The sequence below is a fragment of the Adiantum capillus-veneris genome, chromosome 11 (assembly GCF_014529385.1).
Source record: "Adiantum capillus-veneris isolate H3 chromosome 11, ASM1452938v2, whole genome shotgun sequence".
In the NCBI taxonomy this organism is placed as follows: domain Eukaryota; kingdom Viridiplantae; phylum Streptophyta; class Polypodiopsida; order Polypodiales; family Pteridaceae; genus Adiantum; species Adiantum capillus-veneris.
Genome location: NC_140941.1, coordinates 136868470 through 136881398, shown reverse-complemented (window position 1 = coordinate 136881398; position 12929 = coordinate 136868470).

The following is a 12929-nucleotide window of genomic DNA, read 5'->3' as shown; positions in this document are numbered from 1 at the left end:
GTTGTTTATGCATCTTCGACTCATTGAAGATCACATTAGAACTACGGATGAATCGACAATATTCCGGGTGCCTCTATCTGCACCATATCCAATGAAAATACATTTGTGTGGTGTTGGCTCTAACTTCTGTCAAAGTTGTTTAGGCACGTGAGCATAAGCTTCACAGCCTAAAACACATAGATGGTCATAGTGGGGCTTACATTTAGACCATAACTCTTCTGGAATCTCATAATTCAATGGCATACTAGGCGAACAATTTATAATGTGCATTGCAGCCAAGATGGCTTCTGCCCAAAAGCCTTGTGTGAGATTTGCTCTAGAAAGCATGGTTGTGACTCTTTCTTGAATCGTACGATTCATGCGCTTAGCAACTCCATGAGCTGGTGTGTATGGTGCAGTAAACTGCCTTTTAATCCCCCTTTGAGCACAAAAATTGTCAAACTCCTTGGAGACATACTCTCCACCGTTGTCAGTCCACAATCTCTTGAGTTTCTTGCCAGATTGATTCTCAAGGAGTGCTAAAAATTTCTGGAACACAGGAAGAACTTGATCCTTATGTTTCAAAGGATATGCCCACACCTTTTGAGTAGAGTCATCTATAAATGTCATAAAATAGATGCCCCCCCCCTAGAGGTTTGGTTGACATAGGACCAAAAACAGCACTATGTACTAAATCTAGAGGTTGGGCTCGGTTTTGACCCATTTGTAAGTGCACGGAATGTCTGTTTGCCAGTTACAGTGCTCACAAACAGGAAAGTCAACATAAGACAAGACAGGTAAGTAGCCAAAACGAGTTAGGATTCTCATTTCTTTTTGGCTAATATGACCTAGCTGGCAATGCCACAACTCAGTAGACTGCAGGTCTCCTATAGATATGTAATCATGACCAACATCTGACACATGCATGGAATACAAGGTACCATGCTTCTGAGCTCTGAGTACAACAAGATTTCCTTTGCGTACTATCCATGAACCATTGCCAAATGTGGTGTTGTAGCCCAAATCATCAAGCTGAACAACAGAAATCAAGCTTTTAGTCAACTTGGGCACATGTCTGACAATACATAAAGTAAAGTGCGTGCCATTCCTTAGATGAAATTTGACGTTTTGGACACCCTCAATGTCTAGTTCATAAGCATCACCAAGTCTCACTTTGCCACAAGAGTGAGAATAAGTAGAGAACCACTCTCTATGTGGTGTCACATGGAAACTCGCACCAGAATCTACTATCCAATTCTGTGCATACTGCGCATCTTCTGTAACAAGAGCCTCGACAGGTAGATCTATTGTGAAGATTAATATGTCAGAGGTAAGTGGCATAACAACCATTGGAAGAGTCTTTACAATAGGAGCATTTGAAGACTCTAGCACATTGATCTCCTTTAAATTTTCTTTGCCCTTGTTTGAATCATCAAACTTAGAAGTGATACCAGATTGTTTATCCTTCTTGCTTTGCTGCCATTTCCTGCAGTCCTTCTTCACGTGCCCTTTTTTATGGCAGTAATAGCACTCGACATTGCACATAGAACCCCGAACCTTATTGCGTGAGCCTCCATGTTCCTTGCTTTTGGCACAACTTTGAGTGTGACCCCTCTTTCTATCACTAGAAACATATGCATCACCATCCTTCTTTGCCTTCGAGAGATTTCTTGCAAATCTCCTCGGTAAACAGACTCCCGAGGACGTCATTGTACACTAGACCGGTACCAGGTGTTGAGTGGTCAACTAAGTGAAAATGATATTGAACTCATTAATGTGAGTAGAAATAGTGCCCTCTTCCTTTATACAAAGGTCAAAAAGCTTCTTCATCAACAAAACCTTATTAGTGGCACTTTTGTTCTCATAACTGGAACACAACTTATCCCATACATCTCTAGCAATCCTTCCTCCAACTATAATAAAGTACACAAATTCGGCCAAATGCAAATGGAGGGTAGATTTGGCCTTACCATCAAGTTTCTCCCACTCAACATGTGTATACTCATCCTCTGGGCGCTCCATGATAGGATCCATCTGGCCTTTTTGTATAAGAACATCTTGAATATGCTCTTTCCAGATAGCAAAATTCGTCCAATCAAATTTCTGAACATTGTAAATATCCTTTTCACCACTAGATGACATGTCTATAAACTAAAGATAATATGACGATAAACACTGGTAATTCTTGGAAAAATTTGGCAGAGTTTCCCCAGAAAAATGACAGAATCTCAATCCAATACTATCACAAAAGATCAGTAACTCATCAAAAGTAATGCTCTCAAAGCATAAGGCAGGCGCATCAACCACTAATTGTGCATAAAAAGTCAAAAGCTAACCCAAGACTGCCAACACATCATCAAACGCACCTAGCCCTCTCTATACATGTCCTATGGCGAGGCCACAAAAAAGGGGTACTCCAGCAACCTGTGTCACCGAAAGGATCTCAACATTCGAGAATCCCCCAGCTCAAGAAAACCTCACGCTATCGATCATCACAAAAGGTTATGCAGACAAGAAACCGGCCCAGTCTCAACATTATGAGAAATATGGACCTTGCATGGGCTTTGTAAGGAATCCTAATTTTTAGGGATTAAGGCTAATGTTGTGTAGGGTTAAGGGGACAAGGGCATTCAAGAAGCTAGTTTTGAGTAGGCTTTTCTACCCTTTTTTAAGACACATGTAGGATGTGGACGTAGGAGGTCACCTTCTCTCTCTAGCTTTTTGAAAGTGAAGGGAGTAAAGAGGTGTGGCCACATCAACAAAAATGTGGGTCACTAAGAGCCAAAATTTGACTTTTTAAAAAAAAATATTATTTTTACTTCTTTTTTACTTAGAACTTCCCCCCAACATATATACATATCAAAAAATCATTTTTTGACCTTTTTTAAAATCTACAAGCACTAAAAGTCCATTAAAAAAAAAAAAATCCCCCCCTTCAAAAAAAAAACCTTTGTTCTCTCTTCCTCCTCCCTACTTTCTCCCTCTCCTCTCCCTCCTTGCTCCCTTCTCTCCTCCTCCTCCCCTCTCTCTACCCCTCTCCCCCACTGCCCCCTTCTCTCCTCCCATGTTCCTCCCTCTCCCTCCCTGTCCCCTTCTCTCCTTCTCCTCCCCTCTCTCTCCCTCTCCCCCACTGCCCCCTTCTCTCCTCCCATGTTCCTCCCTCTCCCTCCCCCTCTCTCTTTTCATCTTTTTCTTCCTCACGCAACATCTGCCATGGTGCTCACGGACATCAGAAATTGTATGCATACATGTTTTATTGTCCGTGGCGTTTGCACCAAAGGCCATACTTAAGGGTGAGCAGAGGTCATCCCAAGAACGTCGTACCATTGGTGAGATGAATGTTGATGGTTCTTCAATATCTTGCCAAGACCATCACATATTTGAATAAAACACCCCTTTGTGCAAGGTAACAATATACTTCTTTCTTTTGGTTGTGTTATTCTTATCATTACCTTTGAAGTATAAGGTGTTGCCTCTACTTGTTTTGTAGTGCTTGGCACAAAGGTTGCTTTTGTGCACAAATAGTGAAAGGCTTTAGGTTAGAGAGGCCAAGTGTCACCACTTTTCCTCTAAAACAGTCTTCTTTATTACATCTTACAGGTAGGTGCTTCAAATTCATGATTATTAGAGGTGGGTAATCTCATCATAATGTATATTTTAGGACTGTTTATTCCCGGTTGGATGGAAATACTTGCAAATTTGTACAACTTATATTTAGCAAGTGTGTTTATTATATAGCTTGCAAATGTTGAATTCATACATGTTTTTGTTACAAGGTGACCTCTTACTATGCTAGTTGAGTGGTGTTGTTTGCAAGAATGGCTCAAGGAACTGGCATAACATGAAGTTTTTACGGTGGCACAAAGCTCTCCTCAACGGCAATGTGGCTCCCACTACACCAAAAAATCATTATGCTAGATGGAGAGATCCCTAGTAGGACAATGCAACATCTTTTCATCAGCAGCAACACACCCTTTCCTAACATGAGGGCACTCCTACCAAAGATATTTTATGTGATAGGTCACCCCATACCATGCCATATCATGGAATGGATGTAAGAACTATGACCGCACTACTCCTTGGAAGTTGTTCACAAATGTATATTTATCAAAGTTAATGAGAAGAAATTTGGACTTTTTTGTTTGTTAATGTGTGAGAGCACTCTAGGTCTACCATATTTTAGATTGTTTGATAAGTTAAATAAGATTTGTAGTCATTTAAAGTGTAAATTTGTTTTTGTTTGGTAAGATTGTACATGAGAAGACATGACAAAGTAGAAGAGATCTTAACGGAATAAACTTTGATGCCACATCTCTCGTTAAACCCTTTGATTTCTTTCGTTGTATGAAGTCCAAGGGAAGTCTATTTTCAAATTTTTAGTAATAACTTTTTTTGAAAGAAATTTTGGTTATTTTAAAGTTTGTGCACAATTTAGGAGTTCATTCTGATTATAATCCTTTAGTTTCAAATTTTGACCGAGGGCACTCCTTGGAAGCCACTTTTGAAGGTGTTAGGGCGGGATTTTGGGAAAGTTTTGTATGTAGGAAATGCAGTCCTTAACACAATAAAAAACATTGTTTCTTTGAGTATTTTCAGATTCCATGGTTTTAATGCTTGTTGGAGCCCGCACATTAAGGAAAAAGTAAGAAATGTCTGTTTTACATTATTTTTTAAGAGATTGCCAACTTGCACGTTGTTTTTTGGAGAATCCGAGCAAGATATGTTTTTTTTTGCATCAAAGTCTACAAGTTCAACACTTAGAAAAAAAAAAGTGGCTGCAAGGGTGCGCGAAATGGCCATTCGGTACTTTTGGATGGCCATTTTGCGCGCCCTTGTGGCCACACTTGTTGAAGGCCCTGGAAGCTTTTACATGGAAAAAATTTGCAAAATTATTGTGTATAAGTATGAGATAAAGCTGTAAGTTAGATGTACAGAGAGCAAGAGTTCACCCCCTGGGGCCTTTGAAGGTGTTAGAGCAAGATTTTGGGAAAGTTTTGTATGTATGAAATACAGTCCTTAACACAATAAAAAACATTAGTTCTTTGAGTATTTTCAGATTCCATGGTTTTAATGCTCGTTGGAGCCCGTAGATTAAAGAAAAAGTAAGAAAGTCTGTTTTATATCATTTTTAAAGAAATTGCCAACTTGCACCTTGATTTTTGGAGAATCCGAGCAAGATATGATTTTTTTTGCATCACGGTCTAAAAGTTCAACACTAAAATAAAATAAAATAAAAAAAGTGGCCGCAAGGGCGTGCGAAATGGCCATCCGGGACTTTTGGATGGCCATTTTGCGCCCTTGTGGCCACTCTTGTTTAGGGCGCTGGGAGCCTTTACGTGGAAAAATTTTGTAACACTATTGTGTATAAGTATGAGAAAAGGATGTAAGCTAGATGTACAGAGAGCAAGAGCTCCCCCCTTGGGTCTTATAATGACAAATATGGGCTTTTTGAATGCATGGCCGTGAGATAGAGGTGTAGCGTTTGATGTAATCAGAGCACCCCCCCCCCCCCCCCCCCGGGTCCCTTTTTCTATGTGTTCAAAGGTCTGGAACATTCACTATGTAAAATTTTTCTATATCATGTGCGTTCACCATAATGGATTAAAAGTACCCCTTATAGACCTTATCTACACATGTTCCTGTAACTTTACAAGAATACAAAATCCCTTATGTTGAACACGTGTGCTATGTTACATATACTTTAGTGAACTCCTCAGGTCAAAGGCCTCACAAATCTTGTGCACTAAACATTCACACTAGAAATTGACCAAACAAGGAGCCAATTTGTACTTCCTTGTGTCCACCTCGTGTTCTTGGGAATGTTTTGGTTAAGCCATTTCTTTGGTATTTGAAACCACATGTGACCCCTATTGTTATAGTATCTAACCAAAGGTTTCTTGATTAGCAGTTTACATAGGCTCGATTGGTACATATCTTCTATGTTAACAATGCATGTATCTATAATTTATGTTACACTTTCTCTATCCAAATGAGCTACATAGTAAAAATCAAATCCGCTAGTTAATTTCACAAGGTAATAGCTATTGGTATCATCTTTAGCAATACCAAAGAAATAGCTACCAATAGCTCATGAATAGGGATATTTAAGAAGATTTGATACCAAAAACTTGTCAACACTACTCAAAAAGGTGGAAACTCAAAGGCTTTACAATATATGTATGATGAAACATGAGTCAATAATAAGTCACCCTTATACATCGACACCTTCATCTCAAGTTTTCATTTCTCTAAGTCAAGCTTGGCATAGGCATAGTATGGAAACAATAACATGTTGGAAAGCAAGAATTTAGCTTTCTCAACTTGTGAAACGTTGTTAATGATATATATTTAGCATCCCCAAATGAGAATAACCACTAATGATTAAACTGAAATCAAAATATTGCTTGAATTTCTGATTAAAACTTGAGACTTGAAACATCTTACAGGCAAATAAAAATATCCATAAAGTTTAACAATAATTCTCAAATCTATATGAAACTTTAGTAATCTAAATTAAATACTCTCACTCAATGCGACACCATTTAACAAAAAAAACACATTTATATTGCATTTATAGAGGAATCCAGCCTCATGAAAATAATTACAAACAGAGACAATGTTGTTGTTATTAGGCTTCTCTTACAAGTATTTGTCTTCCTCATCTAGAGATTCATATACACTTGAGTATTTGTGTGTCTATGACACTAGGGAAGATAGTAGTACTATATGGATGGATTTTCTAAGAGCTCCTAGAGAGTACCTATTGGTTCAAGATTCTACAAAAATTCTACTATTCTGATCAAAATCCTTTAACATCGTAGTGAAAGGTTCCTCATGGAACAAAAATAGAGTGATTTCCATCTGTGCACATGGTTGCTTGCTCATGTTCTCTGAAAAGAAGTTGACTCTGTAAGTAAACAACAGATTATGTGAGCACAAAGTTATTATAAAGTAGAAAATGATAATCTAATGACAACTATACAAAGAATAAATTATAAGAAAAATCTTTGATGACTCTCCATAGATAACACAACTTACTTGCATGGTGAGACTCAATCACATGCTACACAACTATAGATGGCGCGCCAAAGCCACCAACAAAATAGCACCACCCAGTGTTATGAGGTATGAAGCCTAAACATTGAAAGCCATAAAGAGGTTTATTCTCTCCAGCATGATAAAACTAAAGATGGAGATGATGTTAAGCTCTGAATGTAAGCTACAAGAGTAGTTTTCTTACCATTTTATCTTTATGTTGGAGATGAACCCTTGCAAAGCCCACACACTATTCACACCTCCTATTGTTGTGGTATTCAAGTCATGTGAGCTCATATTTTTTTCATTTTCGGGAGTAAAGGTTTCCATGTAGTGTGAGTGAATAAAATTAGAAGGAGTAGAATCTTGTTTCATGGTGTAATGGAGGTGAGAGAAGGAAGATGAGCTAGCTTGGTGTGAAACTATGTGGTGGCGAAGGGGAAGAGATGGGGGAGGAGCTTGCTTGGTGCTACAATGGAGGTGGGAGAAAGATAGTAGAGAGATAGTGTTAGACTATAGGAGGTGCATGTGGTTGTTGCAGCAATGGATAGCTTAAAAAAGAGTTTGTAGAGAGAGAAAATCACTTTTTAGTTATAGAATAGGTTTGGAAAGACTTTGGAGGGTGAAAAATGATGTTTTGAACTTTTTTGAAATTTATTTTTTTTTGTGCACGTTTTTTACTTTTGAAGGTCAAAAATACCTTTTTGACCATGAAATAAGTTTGGGGACCTTTTAAAGAGGGAAAACTTGAAATTTGATTTTTTTTTGAAAATTTGAATTTTTTAGTGGATTTTTAAATCCGGACCAAAAAGTGGGGGAAAAAAGGTCAAAGTGGTCTCTTCCCCCCCCCCCCCCCCCCCCCCCTTTCCCCTAGCCACCTCCCTTACCTTCTCACTAGGTAAGATGCCATAAAGAGGTGTAAGGATACCTTGTCCCCCTACTTTTTTGAGGGTATAGAGTGTGTCCACCACCCTCTTCCTATTGGCTGGCCTCTAATTAACCTTAATCCCAAAGGGCCTCTAGAGGGTTCATATTTTTCCTAATGGAAAGGGCCTCTGAACACCTCACGCTATTGACCGTCACAAAAGGTTATGCAGACAAGAAACTAGCCTAGTCTCAGAAAGGGCCTCCGAACCGAGTCTCAGAAACGATCGGGACTGCCAGAAACAAGCCAAATCAGCTCCACAAAAGATACATATGGAAGTTTCGCAACTCAACGTACATCCACTGTCAACAATACTCCAAAGTGCAGTATACACGCTCAAACATGCGCCAAACAAAATGTGCAAGCTGTAAACAAATCCCTGCGGGGAGTAAACCTGCTATCAAAAGAGCTCAAGCACTATCAAAAGTGGAAAAAAAATTCATATGCGCATCAAGTACTCCCATTGAAATCTGTGCTGATATAAAACAATACAACCTGTAAGAAACCTGGATGTGCTGTATGTATGCAAGAACGTGTGAGGAGATGGATGCTTAAAAAACCTGAGACAATGTCGATGCCGAAAAGTGCTCCTGATCAGCCCATAAACACCATCTCAATAACACATAATAGCCATAAAATAGCTATATACCATCCCAAAATAGTCTCTGAACAACCTGCACCTGTGTCCTGTACCTGTACCTGTAGCTGTAGCAAAAATGGAGTTGAAAAATACAACTCCTGAAGTGTAGCTCGGATGAAGCTTTCGACTGCACGAATAGCTTCGAAAGGGGGTTAAAATGCAGGACACCTACAGGAAACGCTCTTGGAACGCTGAATTTGTTGATGCCGAAATCGGAAACCTGCTTGCACTTTTGAAAGTGCACATGCGCGTGGACGCAAAAACGGCAAGCATAAACCCTGCTCTGATACCAGTTGAAGGTGCTGTGGGAAGCGTGTGCAAGTGCAAGTTCAAGAGCACAAAGAGAGAGACCTGCTTTGGGTGGAGCGCACAACAACGTTATCCTGTTGGTTGTAGCTCCTTATTCTGTTGTAGCTCCTTATTCTCTTGTATTAAAGAATAAGTGTATAATGGTTAAGTTAGCAGTAAGTTGGATGTCTGGCCAGTTGGCCTAAATCCCAACACAAGTAGCCTTGCTGGATTGGAAGAAGGCTTACCTTACAGGGTGGGGTGGGCAACATATCACACATTACATGGTGGGTTAGCATTCTACGTATACAAAAGAAACTTTTAAATTGTACTCTACTGACCATTTTGTTTTATTTCAATGCAGCACATACTATTCAACCATGGTTCATATTTTGCCAAGACATACCACTCACTATTAATATGGTCCACACAAGGCATGGAAAAAACCCATTACATGGCAAGAACAGGTTATTTTAAGCACACTAGACATGGGGGAGGAAAGGATAAGACCAATAGCCTATTAGAGTTACACCAATGGACTTATAGACGACTAATTCATAGAGCAAGGGAGAAGGAGCTTCTTAAGAGTTTAGAAATTATACGGTCTTTACAACACATCCACAAAGAGAAGAAACAGAGGGCTCGGGGAAATTTAAATGCGTGGGAACGCCATGCGAGGTGGCGATAGTCACGAGTCAGGAGCGGGAGAAAATGGACCTGAGGGAGAAGATGAACCCGAGCCCGTCGTTTTTATCCTCTTTGATGCACCTCCTTCTTCCTCACTTTGTACCTCTTCGATGTGCAAGCTCTGTAGATGAGCTCATTCCTCTGTTGATGGCAACATCCCCACAGGCATCAAACGTCTTCTTTCCCTAAAAAACAACCGCTTGTTGTATGGATCTAAGCTCTCCGGGTCTTCAACCCCTGCAGCCAGAGCCTGAGCTGTGTAGGACATGAAATAGGGGGCTCTGAGTGCTTGGCACCCATACCCAATGCCAAAGACGCGTAGAGAAAAGTGTTTCTCAATAAGAATTAGTCTTTCTGCGTTTAGTGGGAGGGGGTGCCCACCCCACAATCTTGTAATAACTTTCATTGCAAACAGTGGGAAATTTGCATTGTCCTCGGAGTATTCCTTGTGGTATATTATGATCTACAAAACAATAGTAAAGCATTTATGGGCTGTAAGTGAGATGAGTACAATTTCCAAGTACTTGAATTGTTCATAAAAACCTTTTTGTCGTTGAAATTCCCGATGTAGTGAGACAACGCCGCATCCTTGCCTTGTACTCCTATGACAAGCCCTTACCGCAGTGAGTCATACACTAGCACCTGTCTACAAAAAGATTGATCATGATATTTTATCACTGGGCCATCTCCAATACCATCTGAACGCCTTTGAAAAATACCATTTGATTCTCGTCTATTTTCAGTATTGACCTTCCTCACAAGTGAATAGACTGACTATTCATTATTTGAGCTCTGGGTGCCACGGGCGTACCCATGTTTTCCAAGCCGAGTTGTTTTGTTGTCGATTGAAACTGCCCATCTGTTGGAAAATTTGCCTCTCCGGACTTCGCTTCATTGAATGTATCTTTGATCAGTTGCCACCCTAAAGTAAACTGTGAGTCGTGGACAGCTGTGTCAACAATAAGATGTTGGTCTACTCTATCATCATCCACAAATCCCATGTCTGCCTCACAAAATTTGCAATTGCAGCTAGGCAGTAGTCCTCCCGTATATTCAGCTCATGCATCATATCTGTGAGCAGAATGTAGTGGGTGTCACCCGCCATAGCAAAGATGGGAGCGCAATTCAGAGGCAAAGTCACTTCCTTATTTGGGATTTCTTGCTTGCACCGTAATGCTGCATCCGGAAGAGTTAAGCCCGCTTCAAATGTTTCCTTTAATACCTGCACCCGCTCTTCTTCTAGGTCAAACTGCTCCTCCACATCCTCTCGTTCTTCCTCCGGCGCCAATGGACAACTACCGAAAGTTGTTGACTGGGAAGTCTTTGACTCACCATCCGTCTGCAAGTACAAGTAACAAACAAACCTATGATAGAATTCCACTATGCGGCACCTTTTTAAGTGCTTCATACACCTATCTTGTACAAGCAGTGCATTGGAGGGTTACTTTTCTAGACAGCGATTCAATCTCCTTGAAGCACTCTTCTCAGGGTCAAGGTCGATTGGGTGCACATATCTCATGTCATCAATTGTCATGGAATTGTCACAAATGACTACCTCATACTATTGCAAATGGGTGTGTAGGTACTCAAATGAGCAATCTATGATCCTCCATATAGAAAACTATGCATTAAACATTCCTGATAATTTTGGTGCACAGTGATGAGCATGGGTGCTGTATAATAACGTGAATAGTTTTTCTTCACATGTATCCTCGCCCACATCATCTATCTCCATGACTATGATCCCCATGACTGAAAGAAAAAGCAAGCCAAAACTACTATTCAAAATTGGTCTATGTTTGGTGTCATAACCAAGCAAATATTGAGCCTCGAGTATCCCTTAACGTCTCAATAGGTAACGTCACTTGAGTCAGAACCAGGCGAATAGAGGCCCCAAGAATCTTCGAAGGGCCATATTTTCGTGGTTATGACCCAAGTTGAATTAACGTTGTACCAACGTCCATTGGCAACAAGTGAATTGGAATAGAGTATTTAATGTTATCAGTAAATGATCTGTATCCTCTCCCACATCGTCTATCTCCAGGATATTGATCCCCATGACTGAAAAAAAACAAGCCAAAAATACTATTCAAAATTGGTCTGTATTTGGTGTCATAACCAAGCGAATATTGAGCTTCGAATATCCCTCAAGGTCTCTTGTAACATTTAATGGCCTAAAAACTTATGTGTAGCGGAAATTAGCATGAACATAGTGGGCATTTCATTAGAATAGATTCCTAATGAGAATTACAAGAGTGCTTGGGTGGAGAGAGCAACAAAAAGCATAACACCTAGTTCGATAGCATCAACAATACTTCCAAAAGAGAGAGAAATTAAGCTATTGACAACAGTTGAGGACCGGATTTGCATGGAGCCGATCCCCCCTCCAAAAGGCTTTGTATTATGGTTTCTCCCATCAAGAGAGACATTGTACAATACAATTCTTTGTGTTCCTTCAAGACTAGCTAGTGCAATGAAGATGAAAGCTTCATGCACTAAGCAAAACACTTAGCAAACACAACATCAATTATCCCCGTTCTCAGACCCAAAACCTCACACACCTTCGAAGATGGTGAGAGCTAGCAGGGTATGAGAATAGATTGAGAGGAAGGAGTATCTTACGAGAAAGATGTACATCTCCTCACATAATCACTCATATTAGCATAGCTTAGCTTAGTAATTAGCTTGGTAGAGGAGATGAGCATGCATTGAAGCTTGGCTCTTCGTTGGATTTGCATCCACATGCCAAGAGTATGTCGATGTAGGCTTCTATCTCACAAGCTTGGAGTAGGTGATGAGCTCTCCATTAAAGCTTGGGAAGAGATAGTATTCTTTTCTTCACACATGAGATTGTGTGAGTGTGTGTGTGATAATCCCTTGCAAAAATCAGCCCCCCCTCTCTCTCTCTCTCTTGGGCGAGCCCTCTTGCTATTTGCTCTTGCTCTACCCTCATTGGACTTCCCCAGGTCAAGCCAATGACTATTAAGCAGCATAAGTGATAGCCTTCTGACATGTGTCCCCCTTTCTCCTTTTGTGAGAGCTTTAGGTAATTTAATAATTCGACTAAACTCTCATTGGACCCCTTTTCCTTGTGGCCAATAGGAATCAGGCAAGCCATTGGGCTACTGAATGCTCATTGGACCACTTGGGAGACTTTCCAATAGTCTTCTAGAGGACTTAATTCTCATTGGTTCTTTTATTAAGTGTTTTTTAAATTAATTAAACTAGATTTACTCTAGCCTAATTCTCATTGGTCCACCTCCAAGGCCATCCAATAGGAATTGGGTACACCTTGTGGGCATCTGGCCTAGGGAGCTGACATGTGTCCCTCATTCCCTTTGTGTAAAGGGAGCTTGTGTGTGTGTGTGTGGCTTT